Source organism: Euleptes europaea, chromosome 12 (assembly GCF_029931775.1).
Source record: "Euleptes europaea isolate rEulEur1 chromosome 12, rEulEur1.hap1, whole genome shotgun sequence".
NCBI classification, from domain to species: domain Eukaryota; kingdom Metazoa; phylum Chordata; class Lepidosauria; order Squamata; family Sphaerodactylidae; genus Euleptes; species Euleptes europaea.
The window spans coordinates 39,366,641-39,386,272 of NC_079323.1; the positions used below are offsets into that span (position 1 = coordinate 39,366,641).

Below are 19,632 nucleotides of genomic sequence, written 5' to 3' on the forward strand. Positions count from 1 at the left end.
TGTGACTAAGTTTAATAGCAATCCTCAGTTGTGATTTTAAATTTTGGGTTTATGTTTGTAACGAATGTGTTTTATCTATGTTGTAAGCTGCCTTGAGCTCTGTAAGGAAGAAAGGCAGCTAATAAATATTTTAAATAAAGAAATAAATTATATTCTGTCACAAAAGCTAGAGTGGTGTGGTTAAGAGTGTCGGACTAGTATCTAGAAGACCCAGGTTCGAACCCCCACTTGTACCACGGAAGCTCACTGGGCGACCTTTGGCCAGTCACACTCTCTCAGCCAAACCTACCTCACCAGGTTATTATGAGGATAAAATGGAGAGAATTATGCCAGCCGCTTTGGGTCCCCATTGGAAGGAAGGTGGGGTATAAATGAATGAAATACATAAAATAGAACTTTGCAAAAATCTCTACCATTTTTATCCTGCCTTTCCTCCAAGGAATCTAGGATACCCTATGGTTTGCCCCTCATCCACTCTATTGTCACAACACTGTGAGATAGGTCAGGCTGAAAGAGAACGGCACCCCCAAGGTCACCCAGTGAGCTTCATGATTGAATGCTGATTTGAAACAACGACTCATAAGAAAGGCCCTGCTGGATCAGACCAAGGCCCATCAATCAAGTCCAGCAGTCTGTTCACACAGTGGCCAACCAGGTGCCTCTAGGAAGCCCACAAACATGACGACTGCAGCAGCAGCATCCTGACTGTGTTCCACAGCACCTAATAGGCATGCTCATCTGAACCTGGAGATCTCCCCAGTCTGAGAGTTCCCAGTATGAATTCCTACACCACATCGGCTCATCTATCTATCTATCTGTCTGTCTGTCTGTCTGTCTGTCTGTCTGTCTGTCTGTCTGTCTGTCCGTCCGTCTGTCCGTCCGTCATCAATACAGAAATGCAGACTTGAGTACAAACTGGGAAATCATGCCACACAAATGTTCTCCAAAATAAATTACAAATAAATTGGTCCACACAAGATGAAAACTTGAGTTTTGTAATCTTCAGAGTTGTTTGTTACATCTGAGTTCCAAGATGGTATCTTAAGTCATGTTTGTTTAAGTTCAGCATATATAAATATAAGAGTCAAATTTCAAAAGTGTTTGAAATGTAGAATTATGTTACATTTTGCTTTCAGTCTCTGTTGAGGCACCTCACAAGGATTTAATTATACAGTCTCATCAGGAACATTTTCTATTTCTTGCTTCAAACTGATAACGAAAGAAAAATAAAAAAGATGCAAACGCATCCACCACAGGTGCAATTTAAATGCTTTTGTACTTTAATAGATGCATGCTAAGGAAAGGTTCAGCAGGTGAAAGGCAAAAAAGAAGAAGAAGCAAACATGCTTACCAAAAGAAGCGGGCAGCCCAATCCTGAAGGGGTGGTAGATCTGCAGCGCTTCCTCCGAGGTTTCCTGGCCTCTGTGGAGGAAGAAAAATCCTTAAAAAAACAGAGGAAATGGGGGAAATCCCCATTGCCTCCAACAGCACTGTGCCACCTTTTTTGGTAGCGCAGCCCCGCCGCTGCTCCAAGGGCCGTTCCCAGGACAAAAGGGCTGTGAACTCTGCCTAAAGGCAGCTCCACCTTGGGAACCTTCCGGGAAAGCCCTGCCGGCGTGGCTGAGCTGGCGGCAGGAGCCGGCAGTGTCTGGATGCCAGCGTGTTTGCCCCTGCGCCGGCATAGGTGCCACCTTGATAAGGTGATAGGTTCAGTGATAAGGTGGCACTTACACCAGTGTGGGGCCACCTTGGCTCCTAAGGAGCTTTGCCCCCTCCCCCCAGGAATGGGCTCTTAGAGTCCTACATCTGAAGGTATATAGTTGTAGAAACATTTCAAGGAATATATATCAACAAATAACCTTGAGACACTTTAAAGTCTAACAGACTGACTGTGACATCTGTTTTCAAGGTATCTTTTATTGGAAGTGTTAGTCTAAATTTGCAAATATGTACAGATATAAGACAGAAGTTTTGAGTTTTTTTAAACTGTGGCATCAAGAGACTGTGCAATGCTAAAGGCAATAGCAGGTATGTGGTGTTTCTATGCTGATGCAAAAGGAGCAAATGATTACAGCAGAATGCATTAACTACTAATAACACTATATTTTAAGGTATGCTATGCTTGTATATCTGTAATAGGAAAGAAACCCAAATGACCAATGAACTGAATTGACTGAAGTTCTACTGTGTCTGTCCACTTCTAAAGAAGCCTACCCAGGAGATCTCAATAATTATCAACCAGTCTCAAAGGTTCCATTCTTCAGGAAGCTGATTGAGCGGGAGGTAGCTGGACAATTCCAAGCCTTCCTAGATGAGGCAAATTGTTTAGACCCCTTCCTGTCTGGGTTTAGGCCTGGTTATGGGACTGAAACAGCCTTGGTCACCCTGATAGATGACTTGCACCAGGAGATGGACAGAAGGAGTGTGACTCTGTTGATTTTCTTGCATCTCTCAGCAGCTTTTGATAACATCGGTCATGGTATCCTTCTGTACCACCTATCTGGGCTGGGATTGGGAGACACCATTCTGTGGTGGTTCCAGTCCTACCTGGAGGGTAGACTTCAGATGGTGGTGCTGGGGAACTGCTGTTGAGCACCTTGGCCTTTATTCTATGGGGTCCCACAAGGCTCCATATTGTCCCATATAACATCTACATGAAATTGCTGGGTGAGGCCATCCGGAAATTTGGGCTAGTTTGGCACCAATATATGGATGACACTCAGCTCTGTCTCACACTTCTAGCTGATCCCACGGAGGCTGCAGAAACCCTGAACTAGTGTCTGGAAGCAGTATTGGAGTGGATGTGGACAAATAAACTGAAACGTAATTCCAAGAAGATGGAAGTGCTGCTGGTGGGCAGAAGGTGTGACCCAGGATTTAAGGTGTCATCCATTTTGGATGGGGTTGCACTCCCCTTGAAGGAACTAGTCTGTGGTCTAGGGGTTCTGCTGGATAAGCAGGTTGCAGCTGTGGCCAAGAGTCCCTTTTACCAGCTTCGACTGGCTAGCCAACTGCAGCCTTTCTTGGATAGAAAAGATCTGGCCACTGTGGTGCTTGCCCTGGTTACATCTATATTAGACTACTGTAAGGTGCTTGACATGGGGCTGCCACTGAAAAGTGTTTGGAAATTTCAATTAGTACAGAACACTGCAGCCAGGAAGTTGACTGGCGTGGGTTGTAGGAGTCAAATCACTCCAGTATAGCCCACCTACACTGGCTTCCAAGTTGTTTCTGGGAACAATTCAAGATTCTGGTCTTGACCTTCAAAGCCCTATATGATTTAGGACCAAAATATCTGAAGGACAGCCTAATCCCTTATGAACCTGCCCAACCACTACGGTCATCTTCAGAGACCCTACTTCAAATGTTCCCACCTTCTGAGATTAGGTAGGTGGCAACCTGGGAGACGGCCTTCTCCTTCATAACATAAAAGCTCTGGAACTTCCTCCCCATGGAGATTCGTCTTTCCCCTTCCCCCAACTGGTGAAGCATTTTTTGTTTTGTATGGCATTCCCTCAATGATCTCTCCTTCCTAAGCAACGTTTTGTATGTATTTTAACTGGATAATGGTTTTATAATGTCATTTTATCATGTGTGTTTTAAATTGTAAGCCACCTTGGCAGTCTTTTAAGGGCAGAAAGGCAGGATATAAATTTTGTAAATGAATAAACAATAAATACATCAACTATTTAAAGCTGGAAGTTTGTTGTTGTTAAAGTGTGGTGACTCTGAAGTCATTATAAGTATGCCCTGGGAGACCAAAATGTTCTCCCACTTTCTAAATGTTACACTTCTACTGCATTCATTTACAGATAAATCAATTACTCCTAGAATTTCAAAGAGATCCTGTATTTTAATTCATTATGAGATTTTGTGCTAGTACTGGTAATTGGCTGAACTAACACGATGGCATGAAATCCACTCATACTGCAAATAAAGAATTACCTCTTTCTCCTCACACTTTTCACAGGTGGAATCACATCTACTCCACACTTACCTGCTGTTTTGTTAAATCTGGTGATCAGATTTTATCAGGCTTCCAGATTGCAGGGCACCCATTTTCTGCTTCCTTTCCCACTCTTTATTATGTTACCTAAACATAGCATGAGCACCTTCATATCACTTTTTCCACTGTAAACCATGGAGGGAGAAAGGGCCGTGCGTGCAGACTTAATTGCAGCTAAAAGCATTCAGTATTTCAGAGAGCCAGCGTGGTGTAGTCGTTAAGAGCAGTGGTTTGGAGTGGTGGAGTCTGGAGAACCGGGTTTGATTCCCCACTCCTCCACATGAGCGGTGGAGGCTAATCTGGTGAACTGGATTTGTTTCCCCACTCCTACACATGAAGCCAGCTGGGTGATCTTGGGCTAGTCACACTCTCTCAGCCCCACTTACCTCACAGGGTGTCTGTTGTGGGGAGGGGAAGGGAAGGTGATTGCAAGCTGGTCTGATTCTTCCTTAAGTGTTAGAGAAAGTCAGCATATAAAAACCAACTTTTCTTCTATGTCAATATTTGTTGACTTTAGGTGCAGATTGTCCTTTGCTTAAGAGAAGGTGTGGGCCGGGCCAGCTGCTAGGGAATAAACAGAGGTGAAGATATAAAGAAACAAGATGTGTCACTGTGCATGTCTTCATCAGCGGGCCAGACGTAGGCCAAGTGGTAAAGGGCAACTTTGATGGGAAATGAATGGAACGTGAAGCTTATTGGTGTTTTCTCCTTACAGTGCCTCATACCTTAAAATGACATGAAAAACACAATTCCAGCCTCTATCTTAATTAATTTGTAACGTGGAGAGGGGCTGTAGTCCAGCGGAGCATCTTTTTTGAAGGCAGAAACTCTCAGGATCAATCCCTAGTAGCTATAAGGAATGTGTGGTAGGTGATGTGAAAGAAACTCTACTTAAGAGCTGCTTTCAGTCACAGATAGTTGACAGTCCTGACCTTGATCAACCAGTGGTCAATTGATACTCTGGAAATTCTCCCAAACTCTACTGTAAAATCCACAGAGATCTGGCAAATTCCTAGAGTGTCACATGACCACCACCCCCCGTTTTGCTTTTGCTGCCCCACTGAGTTGGGAGGGAGGCCAGGACAGCCAGGGAAGGAGGTTGTCTGCCAAGGTAGGCAGTCTGATAAGACTATCATACTCAGTATAAGGAAGGTTCATGTGTTCCTGTAGGATTGAGGTGATGAAGAGAGTGAAGTTAACTTCAGGGATGCTGTGCTTTGTTGAATGTACTTTGGTTCAGGCAATGGCAATGTAAGTATACAGAAGTTAAGACACAGACACCCTCATCACTGCATCTTTTCCATTTGACAATAAGCACCCTTTTGTAGTTCTAGAGGGTCCCCCGAGACAGCTTATCTAAGAACTCGGGTTGCAGCAGGAATCCAGAAAAGCCAGCAGATACACATTTCACTTGTAGTTCTTAAGATCCAAGCCACAGTGCAGAGATTGGCTACAACTGCAACCTCCCGCTTGTAACTAATAATGAAATACAGATTTGGCCGATTTCGGAGCCAAGGATACATTTTTTTTTTTGCTGGCATAACACCTTCTAGAGGAACTTTGTAACAAAACCCACGGAACAAAAGCAATGAAACACAGAAGAGCGCGATCAACCCTATTATCATTGCAGTTGTTGCTTACTTACATTTAGAGTCGACAGACCACTTTTTGAGCGTTCCAAGTGACAGTATTTCAGTAGACCTTATGGCAGCCTTGAAAACCCAGTTCATTCTCTGATAAATCAAACGCATAGAAAGGAGCTGGAAGTGAGGGGGTGACTTGCCTAAATGGGTTCATTTTGGAGATGAGATTTTAAGCAGGTACCTCCCAGCTCCGAGTCTTAGTGACTCTATTACACTAGGGAAACTGGAGCTGCTTCGGGACAGACTAAACTGTTGGTTCTGTGTGTGAGGGATTGGGACATTTGCAAAAGTTTGATCCCTTGCTCCTCCCTTCCCCCAAACTGGCAGACGCATAGAGGAGTGCTAATGAATCCCAGCAGGCACTGCATTTATCTTTCCTGTAGCAGCCCCCAGAATGACTTCATTTGAGGCCTATAGGACTAGATAAATGGAGCAGAGGATTTAAGACACAGGCCTTTAATGAATTCTATTAAAAACATGAGTTCTGAGTGGAAACTATGAGAGAGTGATCAGCTCTACAAAATAAACGCTTAGCGCCGACGGAATAACAGCAGATTGCGTAGGAAAGCTGAGGGGGTAATATGCTCTATTTTGCATAGGACATCTCCAAGGGCCCATAAGGATTCCCTGGGGTGTGAGTTATTATTCTGAAGCTTCCAAATTACCAAGTTCCTGGAGCATAAAGGGCTGCAATTGCTCTCTGTGGCAAAGGGAGTGAGACTGGCTCTTCTGTAATACCTCTGCCACGGAGTTACCTGAGCTCCGATAAATAACCTGGGCTCACAGTTGTGTCTGACATGGGAATAAAGCAGTAACTGGATATTATCAAACTGGGAATGGCTCACCATGTTTAAGAGAGAGGCCCCGGTTTACTGTGAATTATGTCATCTTGTCTAGCAAGGCTCTCCCGGGAACAGCTAAAGTAGCATGTGCGTATGGGCAGGGTGGAGATATAGTTCCTTTGTGATTTATTGGCAGGTACTTAGCGGAAGGCAGTTGTATCATCCTTATTTTTATACACAGCACCGCCACAGAACATATGCTCACAGAGTGGCAGGAGAGGGGAGGGGCCGTGGCTCATTGGCAGAGCATCTGCTTTGCATGCAGAAGGTCCCAGGTTCAATCCCTGGCATCTCCAGTTAAAGGGACTGGGCAAGTAGGTGATGTGAAAGACCTCCACCTGAGACCCTGAAAAGCCATAGACAGGGGCCGTGGCTCAGAGGCAGAGCATCTGCTTTGCATGCAGAAGGTCGCAGGTTCAATCCCTGGCATCTCCAGTTAAAGGGACTAGGCGAGTAGGTGATGTGAAAGACCTCTGCCTGAGACCCCGGAGAGCTGTAGCTGGTCTGAGTAGATGATACTGATTTTGATGGACCAAGGGTCTGATTCAGTATAAGGCAGCTTCATGTGTTCCTGGGTTCATGAGAGGCTTGCTGCTGTGTGGTGAGGTGAAGGGCCTTATGTGATGTGCAGGCTCTCAATATGTGCCACTGATACCAGTTCAGTTGTCCAATGGGCTACAGAGACCAGCTGAGAAGGAGAACAGAAAAAGATCCTGTAATTGTAATAGTTTTCTAGGAAAGGACATTGCGCGTCACTAATTTGGGCTGTGTTTCCAGTTGCGGGGCGGGGGGGGGGCATATTCATGCGGTTAAGTCGCTGCATGTTCAAACATATCAGTGCGTGTGGTGGATTTTATCACAATCAAGTCTGGTAGAAGGAAGTGTCAGGTTGCATTAAAGAATAGACTCGGGCACGCACAACATGTGGCTGAGCATAATCCTGGTCAACACATGTCTACTCAGCAGTAAGTCCTTTTGAATTAACTTGCAAAGTGCATACATAGAGGGTTCAAACCATAGCCTCACAGCTGAATTCAGCCCCTAATGCTTCAGCTGACCTGTCAACATCCAGCACTGTGGTGAGATCCAATTAAGTCACTATGCTGCCTGCGGCCAGGCCCTCCCCTTCGCCTCCTCCCTCCTTCAAACTGCAATAGGTTTAGGGTGAACTGAGAAGTCGCCAGCAGAGACTGTGAGTTTTGGACACAGGAGGGTTTGTAGTGGAGTTCAAAATGTTGGCCCTTTGGCGCCAAACTATTCAGACTACCTGCTTCTGAAGAAGAGAGCGCAATCCAGATCGAGAGGGAGGGGAAGCAAGTCTCCCCCCCACACACCTCACAGTTGGCCATAAAGTGTGTGAACAGTGACTAACCAAAGCGTATGCTCAGAAGTCATCTTTAATTGTCGCGGTCCACAAATTGACAACGAGGCTGAATGTATCTGTGCTTTCACACATAGGCCATTTATGCACGGGAGGTTTTGCCTTGGATTTGCCACTCTCTAGATGCACGTTTCCCCCATCCAAATCCTCAAAACTTGACAACAAGCCCCCATGCAGAGTTTTGAGAATCTGGATGGGGAAAATGTAAATCTAGAGAGCGGCAAATCCAAGGCAAAACCTCCCATGCATAAATGGCCATACTGAACAATGCCCTTTCAAACGGCTTTCACTCCACTTTAATGATCCTTTGCAAGTGGATTTTCCTGTTAGAAACAGGTGCTTTCACACATGCTGAACAATGCACTTTCAATCCACTTTATGATAATTTGCAAGTGGATTTTGCCATTTCAAATGGTAAAACCCAGCTGCAAAGTGGATTGAAAGTGCACTATTTGGCATGTGTGAAAGCGTCCTTAAGTAAAATCCAGCTGCAAAGTTCATTGGGTTTGTTTAGTTTGGAGAAGAGAAGGTTAAGGGGAGACATGATTTAAATATGTTTAAATATTTGAAGGGATGTCATGTTGATGAGGGAACTAGCTTGTTCTCTGTTGCTCCAGAGACTAGGACACAGAGTAATGGATTTAAACTAATAGAAAAGCGATTCCACCTAAACATTAAGAAGAACTTCCTGATGGTGAGGGCTGTTCGACGGTGGAATGTGCTGTCTCGGAGGGTGGTGGAGTCCCTGTCTTTGGAGGTCTTTAAGCAGAGGTTGGATGGCCATCTGTCGGGAGTGCTTTGATTGTGGGATCCTGCATGGCGGGGGGAGGGTTGGGGTCACTGGGCATGTGGGGGGGGAGGTAGTTGTTAATTTCCTGCATTGTGCAGGGGGTTGGACTAGATGACCCTGGTGGTCCCTTCCAACTCTATGATGTTACCGCACTAGGTATTCCCAGTGATGTATTAAGAGTTTGGAAATGTTATAAAAATACTGTTCGCGCTTTGTTTGGCCCCTTTAGCTGTGAAGACGTCTTCCAACCATTTTTTAGCCGTGGCATCCAACACCTTTTAAAGCGATGTTTTTTTTATAACATTTCCAAACTCCTGATACAAGCTGGGAATACCTAGTGCGGTAAAACAGCGGAATTGAAAGCGCCCTATATGGGAACCGGCAGAGCATCTGGGGAGGAGAGAGCCCCCTTAGCAAGGGGGCAGTGGACCTGAGTGAATCCTGCAGCCTCCCGACCACGCTGCCCTTCTGGAAACGAACGCCTCCCTTACCCGGAGCCCAGCTACGGAGCTGATGAAGCGACCCCCGCCTCCTCGTTTCTGCACCTGGTGGCAAAGGAAACCCTCCGGGGGGCGCTTTTACACCTGCCAAATAATGCGCTTTCAGAGCGCTTTGGAGCCGGATTTTACTGCGCGAAAGGGCAAAATCCATTTGGGGCCATTTATGCCCGGGAGGTTTTGTTGCTCTGCGGGTGCCCGTTCTCCCCATAGGAGCGCTCAAAACTCAACCTTAAGCCCCCACGCTGAGTTTTGAGAATGCGGATGGGGGAAAATGTGCATCTGCAGAGCGGCAAATCCAAGGCGAAACCTCCCGTGCATCAATGGCCTTCGTTTTGAGAACTCGGATGGGGAAACTGTGCATCTGCGGAGCGGCAAATCCAAGGCGAAACCGACCGTCCATCAATGCAAAAGTCTCAAAACTCAACCTTAAGCCCCCACGCTGAGTTTTGAGAATGCGGATGGGGGGAAAACGTGCATCTGCAGAGCGGCTAATCCAAGGCGAAACCTCCCGTGCATTGCCAACGCTCGTTTAAAAAAAAAAAAAATGCATTGAAAGTGGACTGCAAGTGCATCATGCCATCTGTGCGCAGGTGCCCTCTCTCGGCTCCAGCGGCCCCGCCGCCGCGCTCCTTCCTCGCCGCTCCCGACCTCCCTTCTCCCCACTTTTTCTCGCATCTCGGAGGCCCCTCCTCCGCCCCCCCCCTTGCCCTTCCTTTCGGAGCGGCCGGCGCTGGGCGTGCGGGCGGCGCTAGGACCCGGCGCGCCGCCCGCCGGGCCGCCCGGGCCAGCCCGGCAGACTCCTCCTTATCTCCAGTGTCAAACTTGACATCAGCCCGCGAGCGGAGCATGGTCACTTCTCCCGCCAGCGGCGCGCGCGCATCCGTGGCAGGCTCCGGGGAGCGATGCGGCTCGCGCTGCCCTCTGCCCCAGCAACATGGACTGTCGCGCCGCCAGCCGCCGCCGCCGCCGCCTCCTCCTGCTGCTGCTGCTGCTGCTGCTGCCTGCCCTGGGCTGCTGCGGGGATCTGAGCCTCCATCCCACCAACGAAGGTAAGCAAGCCGGGCGGGGAGCCCAGCCTGCACGCGCGGCGAGCGAGTCCCCCTTTGCACCCTCGTCGGGCCGCCCGGCCTTGAGGGTTTCCTTCTTTTAAGGTGGTCCGGCGGGGATCGGGCGGGTTGAGCTCGGAGGGGTCGGCGCCGTCCCCTTCTCTCTCCGGAGAGGGGTTAGGCGGCCGAGCCCCAGCGCTTCTCGGCTGCGGCGGAGGCTGGCCAAGGGGGCAGCGCTCCCCGGGGGGGGGGGGCGCTGGGGGGTGCAGAGCGGAGGTAACCTTGGGAGAGGGCTCCGCCGCGGCGGGGGGAGGACGGCCCGGCAGGGACGGTGGCCCGCCCCGGTGGTGGGGGCTGCAGCCCAGGCGAGGCTGCAGGTGAGTGGCCCGAAGAGGAGGGGAGGTTTCGCCTTGGATGTGCCGCTCTGTCGAGGCACGTTTCCCCCACATGTTCTCCAAACTCAAAATTAAGCCCCCGTGCAGAGTTTTGAGGGTGCGGATGGGAAACATCCAAGCCCAAGGCAAAACCTCCCGTGCATAAACGGCCTTGGCGTTTGATAGGAGCTGCCGGGGGTCGCTTAAGGTGTCGTGCGAGAAGAGGTGAGGCTCGAACTTGGGTCCGGTGGACAACGAGCAAGGCGTGTGAGCTTGATTATTAGCATAAAAGTGATGCCAGGAAGAGCCGCTTTACGGATGCCCCCCAGGCGTTTGCATATTGGAGGGGGGATAGAAATGGGGATATCACTTTAACCGTTTTGTGCCTGGACAGATCTCAATGAAGGGGGGTTAAATACTTGGATCAACAGAGAGGAACAGGACAATGCTTATCAAGCCGTCGTATTGGTTCCTTGTTTCGTTATCTAACTGGATTATTCATTTTATTTGTGTTGACAGATTCTGAGTGGCTCCTATGTAGACATTATTGTGTTGTGTAGTTGCATTGAACGATAGTACAGAAGAATTTTAAAATGGAATGAATGCATTTGGTTATGAGAACTTCAGAGTTTTATTGCTCGGATTATTCGTTAGGTTAATTTTCATCACAGACCTTAGATTTAATAAAAAGCTGCTACTTCCAATAAAGGTCACCTGTTAAAAAGCTATGGTGTATCACATCCCCCCTTCATACCTATTTAAATTTATTTTATTTTTTAGCATATTATCTCTGATTCAAGATATGGCTTACATTGCTAAAAAAAATACCAAAGATGTGGACTTTTATGAATTTTTTTTTAAAGATGCTTCTTTTAAAAGTGCACCCTGTAACAGTATAGATCAAGAGACTATTCGCTGTGCATAATTCCATTTAGGATTGCACTGACTACCTCTGGCATCAGGTTATTCAAGAACACTTTCCTTCAAAAGGCAAAAGAACTTCTGGTATTGAACAATAATGCCAGGCTTTGCCTCTGTTTGATTAATGTTGGTTTTCAAGCAATTCCCATTCATTACAGTTTTCGTAAGCAAGAATCACCAAAGAACTGTGAAAATAAGGTCTGAGGAGGGCAGAGGGCATTGATAGGGAAATTTTATGGATATACCCAAACATAGTGTAGCGGAACTATATTGAAGGATGCAGGGTGAAACGTTTTGAAATAAGCTTCCACACAAGGAGGTTCTTCAGTGTATTCTATTCTAAAAAGAATAAATAATTTCTTTTATGAATGTGTATTCGAGGCTTCTGATTTTTTAAAACATAATGAGTAACCCATGGAATAGAAGGATAATTAGTAGAACGTGTGTAGCAGAGAGGAAAACTGTGATATTAATCATGTTACACCTTTGTTTGGGCCAATAAAGGAGTATCAATGGAGGCCAGTTAGGAGTAGGGTGCAGTTCTTAGGGGAACTACATGATAATGGGCACAGCTCTGTGTTATTACGCATTCAATAGAGCTAGAGAGCTGCAAGCATACTGACTAGAAAAAGTAGATGTTAAGACCATTAATTAAACGACTTTTCACCGTTAATCTTCCAAATGTATCTATTATTTATATATAAGCTATCTATCTTTGTGCGTATGTGTGTATACACACACACACACACACACACACATGCACACGCACGAGAGAGAGATGCAGTTTGAAAATTCATATTTAAATGTAAATGAAACAAAAATATGCTGAATGTAGCCATGTACACAGTTTACTAGTTGGACACTTTTTTTTTGGTTATTCTGCTTTTGTATAGTCACTTACAATATTTTCTATGTAGTTAATTATCTTTTTGGCCATATTTTTATTTTCTTACTGTCCGTCACCCTCTGATTTCCAGCTTGCTAGCTTTGACCAATCTCTTCTCAATTATGTAATTATAATTATGCGGTTTTTCGGGAATTCGAGATCCACAAAGAACTACAGAAACACTTCGTTTACAAAGTTTTCCTGAAACTTCCTAAAATCAAAATAATTCTAAAAAAACTACTTTGAAAGCTGTTTTCGCGATTGTTTCTCTTTTCGATAATAAAGCTAAACAGAAGTACAACTTTAATAATTAAATATTTCGGAACATTTGAACTTCATGGTATTTTTTTTATCATACAACTGGGATAGTCATAACCAAAATTTAATAAATGAATTAATTGAACATCACTTTCCCACCTACCACAAAGATATCAGAAAGAACAATGAATTTATTTTTCTCTAAAGATTCTGTGAAGTTTATTAACTTGTAAGAGCATATTTGGTAATACTTCTGTAGCCGTTGGTAGGTTTTACTGCACATTTCTGCAGAACTTTCTTTATGCCTTGCGTAAAGCATGAGAAACTTCTTTTACCTCATGTAGGTTTGAGGAAAGAGCAAAATCCCTGTCATAGTATGCATTTGGGACATGTTTTTGGTGGTTTGTGTGTATTCTTTGTAGAATACTTGCATAATTTGTTTCTCAAAGCTTTTTATGTGCTGTGCTCTTATATATATAAAAAAGTGACTGCCATTTTGAGATTTAATATAAAGGAGCTGCTTCAGTTCATGTGTAATATTTGGTGTTCAGTTTTTGTGTGCAAGGGGGATGGAACACGTGATTCATCTCACTTAAGCTCCAGTTAAGCAGAGAGGTGATGAAACAGGTAATTTTCTTCAAAGTTATTGCTAAAGAAATCTATCACACAGAAAAGCCTTATTTGGCGCAAAGGGGTGGGGTGAGGGAAAGACATGTATTCCTCTAAGCAATCTCAACTGGATATATTTTTTTTTAAAAAATAGAGGAGTTGTGAAGTGTGAGCCATCTATTCAGTAACAGGAAAATGTCAGGATAAATTAACATCTGAATAATGAATGGATTTTGCGCCATGCTGAGGTTTAAATAGATTTTTTTTTTAATATGTTCCGAAATTTCAGTCTGAAAACGTGCTCCCTTGGAATTCATAGGTCACCACTCTATCTGTTTGGAGTAGACTTTCATTTTAGGAGGATTCTGCTTTCGTATTGAAGGTGAGGCAGCTTCTTTCGGAACTAGTCATGTGGAATCAAGAAGCCAAATGAGTGATATAACCCTGCAATTTAATCGTTTTTTTTTTCTAATCCATTTTTGTAACGATGCTATTTGCCCCAGGGTACCGGCAATCCTAATTTAACTGTTTTATAACCCACAACAGTTAACACTTGACCTAGGTCATTAACAGGATTATCAGCAAATTTGTTTAAGCTTTTACTGACAACCTGAATTGCTTCAATAATATTTTGACTGTGCAGACAGGAAACTTCTTTTAACCTCTCAAATCTCACATAAAGAATTTCTTATGAACACAACTACCCAAAAGACACCAAGATTGTACATCTGTTCATGGTTACCAACAGACTCCATTTTGATAAACAGCAAGAAGTATTTCAGACTCTGTGTTTACAGTGTGTGAGATTTTTCCTTAAATGACTTCATCATTTGTTCTGCCCATATTGGGACGTTTATTTAATGGTTATTTTACATCTCCCCCCGCCCCAGTAAGCATATTTTTAGTGTTTATGATTTATAAATACAAATTTACTTTTTAGTGATGTCAGCAGCTGCAGCGTTTTCAAGTGGATCAGAGCTAGATGTAGTTTTCCATATAGCTGACCTTTGGATATACAATTGCAAAATTTTGTTCCCTGACTTAAAAGAAGCTGTAGTGTCTGTTTTTAATAGATTTTTTTTAAAAAAAATGTCAAATGTCTCTTTAACAAAACATTTTTTTGTAATTATACAGAACAGAATAAACAAATTTAACACATGTTTGAGATGCTATATTTATTATTTTAGCTCATGACTGGGAGGTTCTACTGCATAGACTGCACTGAAGTGAATGGAAAGGTGTAAATGCTTTTGAACAACTCCCATTAATTTGGAATAAACTTGCACAGGGTAACTTCCCAGATTATTGAACCCACGGTTATCTAACCCCACAATATCCTAAGGCTTGAGGTAGGTTAAAATATATTTCAAAAATGGAAGACAGAACTCTAAAAGTATCATGGAACTAACAAGGAAAGTGTCCAGGATAACTCAACATGTTCAAAATTCCAACTCTTGCTCCAGCCACACACACCCCACTACCCTACTGACACCAGTTTAACCTAGGGCACTAAGTCACCCCATATAAAACGAGTTTACAACACTTCAAGAAGAAGTCGGGTGTCTTTAGAACGTGGCATACCAGGGTGAAACACCAAACGTGTGTGAAAGTTAGAGTAGCCGTTCTTTGAGCAAGTCACACACTGAAGTCTAAAAGCGGGGAAGTTGCTTTAAAGCAGACAAAACTTTCCAGATTCTTAAAGCGGAATTCAGACGGCAATAAAAGTCCTATTTCCACACCGCTGTCTCTTCTTCAGAGTTGTTGTATTTTAATCCTTGATTATATAATACAAATAAGTAATGAGCATGTTTTAGAATGTCCACCATGACATTTGTAACAATCCATTGTTACAAAACTATAGTGTTGTGTACATTCCCTTTTCTAATTGCTAGAGTTCATTGGTTGTTTTTAATGATTGAAATATTCCTGTGCTTTCATTTAGTATTTCTTAATGTAAGATTAACAATCCTAATGAATTACTATGTTTTAATTTAAAACATATGTTAACCCAAGTTAAGGATGCCAAAATGTAAGATTTCTCACTGTAATGTAGGTGCACTGTCTTTTACTAAGGGAAGAAATAGGTAATAGATAATAAAAGACATTAGGATACATTTTTTCAAGTGTGTGTAACTTCAGAAACAGATCATCTTTAAATAATAAAAACATTTCCCCACCCCCCATTAAAAAAACTTGTAAAGAAGTATCAAAACACATGCAGAAAGTGGGTTGCTGCTTGAATTTTTTTTTAAATCGCATGATTGATGTGAATGAATATTATCTTCGTGTTTGTATTTGACAGAAATGTTGGGATTAAAAAATAATCTCCCAGGATAATACCATGCAAGGATAATGTTGCTTCTGTCAATGTACTGACTTGCAGGTTTGCTCTAAATCCTACAGCTTTTCTTCAAGGAAAGTTGCATAACTGTCCTTGTTCGTGCAGTCATTTGATGAAAGGTTTAGAAACAAATGCAGGTGTTTCTTCTTCCTTTTCTCCTGGCAGTCTGGACTTTATCACCAGCGAGGGTCACTGCAGAGCTGTTAGCAAAAGTGCGAGCAGAGGCAGCCAAATTTTAAAATTAAGGCTCCTACTGCTCTGCTAGGTAACCCTGAAGTTATGCACTGTAAAGGTGTATTTATACAATTGTGTGTCATTTGGTTTCATTTAGCCTTTTCTTTTATAACAAAGGGAGGGTCGAGAGAAACTGAAAAGCCTAAATTAATGGAGGAGTCAGCAAAAGTTTAGCAAGGGGTAATCCAAATTAATTTAACAGAACAGCCCAAGTTCCATAGTCTTTTCTATAGAAAGAATGTAGATTCCCATGTACTGGATTTCTACTGGCTTGTAAGATTAAACCACAATGGTAGGCTAACCCATTGTGCTCAAAAGAAGTTCTGTGGACAACGTTAGGACTTATGAAATAAGGCTGATTTAGTGCTTTATATGCTTTACCTTTCTTCCTGCTCAAAAAATGTTTCACTGGTTGGGATCTGTGTCAGAGTATTTGTATTTAAATTGGTAGGCATCTCCTAAGTATGTTTACTTGGGAGTCAGTCCCATTTGAAGTAATTGAAGTATTTCCAAGTGAATGTGTTAGGTTTAGGATGTTAATTTTTTGGTGTAAAAGGAGGGCTAAAGTTATGGATTGCATGCAAAAAAGACTCATTCATTCGGGAACTAAGTATTACTCATTCCAATGATACCAATTTCCACATGATTGCAGATTCATTTCATGAAATATGTCCATGCGCTAGCCTATTTAGAATCAAAGTGGTTTGTCAGGATGAACGAACTGGGACATTTTACTTGATTAATGATTAAAATACAAAGCCAGTTTAAAAGTAAAATTGTACAGGGTTGAATAGACAGGTATTGTGATCAGATCATTACCGAGACAGAGGTCAAGAGCATAGTTGGCTTGGAGAATGCTCTTCTTTAAAAGAGGCATTAGCTACGTCTATTGCTTCATCAGAGGGCAAACTTGACCATGCCCCGTGGAGAAAAACAGCGACAAAATTTTGTTACATGAAGTTACTTCTATATTTTTACTTGAAGGAATACCAATTTTATTAGTTTGCAAAAGAATTAATAGTTTGAAAATTGAATTTTTGGTCACAAGCCAACCAGAGTAAAGCACTTTTAGCTGCCTTTAGTTTTAGCAGTACACACTGTAAGTACATACACATTTAAGTGCACGCTTAACTCTACAATTGAAACAAGTGGTTGGATTATTCTTGTTGCATTTACAAAATATAAACCAAAAATTCCATTGCAAAATATAACTGAATAATCTTACTATGGTATTAGGAATATCCCTCAAATCTTATCTATTGAAATCCACAGTATTATCAATTTAAGACCTTTCAAGTACATTTTTCTCCAGAGAAGGACTTAAGGCAGCCTACAATTATTTTTAAACATACCTGAATAAAATACTTAAAATGTACATATAGCATAGATTAAAACATGTTTGGATGACCCGAAAACATTTATCTTCTAGAAAGTTCATCTGGTTAATTTGGTCTTGAAATGCTAATTATTTGGAGACCTTCTTGACCTGCACTGATCTAGCAGCGCTCTGCATCTGTTCTGGAGAAGGAAGTTGCTGATCTGATTTGCCTACACAAGAGTGTTGCTGGTTTCCTTCTTGCTTGGTTCTTGATTCAGATAGCGACTGTGGCATGTGTGTGTGTGTGTGTGTGTGTGTGTGTGTGTGTCCCACCCCCCCACACACTATTTTCCTGACCTAAAACGATTCATGGGGAGTATTATTTGAGTTTCTCCAGTGGGCCAAATAATGCATCCCCTAGACCATTTTCACGTATGCCACAATCATGATCTGAATTGGGGATCACACCCATGGAAGTTGAGGAGAACCTGCAACTCACCATTAGACAGGAGATAGGGAGGAAACCTCCAACCTAGCCTGTGTTTTCTGCAATGTGCAAATCAGTGGTCTGATGAGCAAAGTATATGGGGAGAGGCAGCCCTGAAGACAAAAGGTTTATCGATCATACAACCAGTACCATAAATTGAACCCAGAAACAAATAGCCAATGTGATACCTTCAACACTGCTGTAATATGTGAACACCACTGTTATAGGGAATGGATAACTTTTTCCAAAATTCACTTTTTTATGCTATAGCCAGTGATTACTCTACCACTCTTTGATTTCTCTTTGTATTTTCTGTTATAATACCTCTATGCACCCTTTTGTAACCAGCACTTGTAGGGATTTTTAATGTTATACACCACAGTGTGCTGTAGCAGGAAGGTGGGAAAGTTTGGGAAGACATTGCCTGCCTCTGAGCAGCTGAAGAATGAAATTCTGAATTTTTGTAGAACTCTCTTCTTGCCCCTTCTGTCTTTGAATATTCCTTGATCAAAACAGAATTAAATCGAAACAGACTTTTCATAGAAAAAGAAAAGGATTGTTGTATTTTAGGAAGAAACTGGGTAAAGTGGAATTAAATAATTTGTCGTAATAACGCTAGATGCAAATTGTGGTTAACTTCATATAGCAAACAAGTAAGCAGTAGCAATTTGCATTAATTGAAATTTCTGGCTCATCTCAAATGGCAGCCCCATGCAGAGCACATTACGGCCTCAAGGCTAATGTAGCTTAGATTGCTGTGGCTACATAGACGGAGTTACTTCAGAACACCAATTTTCATACTAAACGTGATAGTAGAATATACTTTTAACCATTGCATTAACTAGGCCTGGAGTTCTCCCAGAATTACAAGTAATCTCCAGACCACAGAGGTCAGCTCCCTTGGAAAAAATGGCAGCTTTGGAGGATGGACTATATGGCATCACATTCCTACTGAGCTCCCTCCCCAAACTCTACTCTCCCGAGGCACCTCCTCTAAATCTCCAAGAACTTCCCTAGCTGGAGTTGCCAACCCTAACATTAATCTATTTCTCCATCAGAAGAGCATGATCTAGCCAGTGTGGTGTAGGGGTTTAGAGCGGTGGTGTGGAGTGGTGTACTCTGATCTGGAGAATAGGGTTTGATTCCCCACTCCTCCACGTGAGTGGTGGACGCCAATCTGGTGAACTGGATTTGTTTACCCATGTTTCACATGAAGCCAGTGGGTGACCTTGGGCTAGTCACAGCTCTTAGAGCTCTCTCAGGCCCACCTACCTCACAGGGTGTTTGTTGTGTGGAGGGGAAGGGAAGGTGTTGTGTGGAGGGGAAGGTAAGCTGGTTTTATTCTTCCTTAAATGGTAGAGAAAGTTGGCATGTAAAAACCAACTACTCTTCTTCTCCTCCTCTTCCTCACTTAATGGAGTCAACCAGAGTTGTTCTTCCTGTCCTAGATGAGAGCTAAAAGAAATGAAGATATAGGAATACAGGATAATCATACTTGACAGAACATATTGAGAAATGACATGAGGTGGACTTCAGTGAATTTAGAAGAGTGTTACTTTGCAAGGTGTTGGGCTAGGATTAATGAAACCACATGTCTTTGATATGGAAATATGTTATTGAAGTTGATGCACTGTGAGTGAAAACTTTTAGGAGTCCTTTAGGGAGAGTGTAAACTACTGTATATCTTGCTGTTGTGGTTAGAATGAGAAAGAAAATCCCATTAATGCAGTGTGGAAAACAATACTTGGAAATAAAGACCCTGTAAACACAACCGTAGAGACACGAAAACAGGTCAACAATGAAGTAAAGGAGTTGCAGAGTAAAGTTCTGTTATGTGCAATAGCATAGCACCACCAGTGATTTGCAGGGTGGGAGGGACACCTGGTTTCTCAAAGGACTAATACACCATGTTGGTAGAGAAGTAATATTGTGAATATCTTAGGTTAATGTGTAGAAGTCAAACTTCAGCAGTTTACAATTATAATGCATTTCAAAA

General features: G+C 43.1%; 1 protein-coding gene across 1 annotated transcript in view; it reads left to right on the forward strand.

Moving 5' to 3' along the window:
* Positions 1-10,185: 10,185 nt before the first annotated feature.
* The window catches only part of EPHA3 (EPH receptor A3), a 260,564-nt gene continuing 251,117 nt past the window's right edge, over positions 10,186-19,632 (forward strand). The window contains exon 1 of the mRNA XM_056858063.1: positions 10,186-10,211. The gene's annotated coding sequence lies outside the window, so the exon portion shown is untranslated. The remainder of the gene's footprint in view (positions 10,212-19,632) is intronic.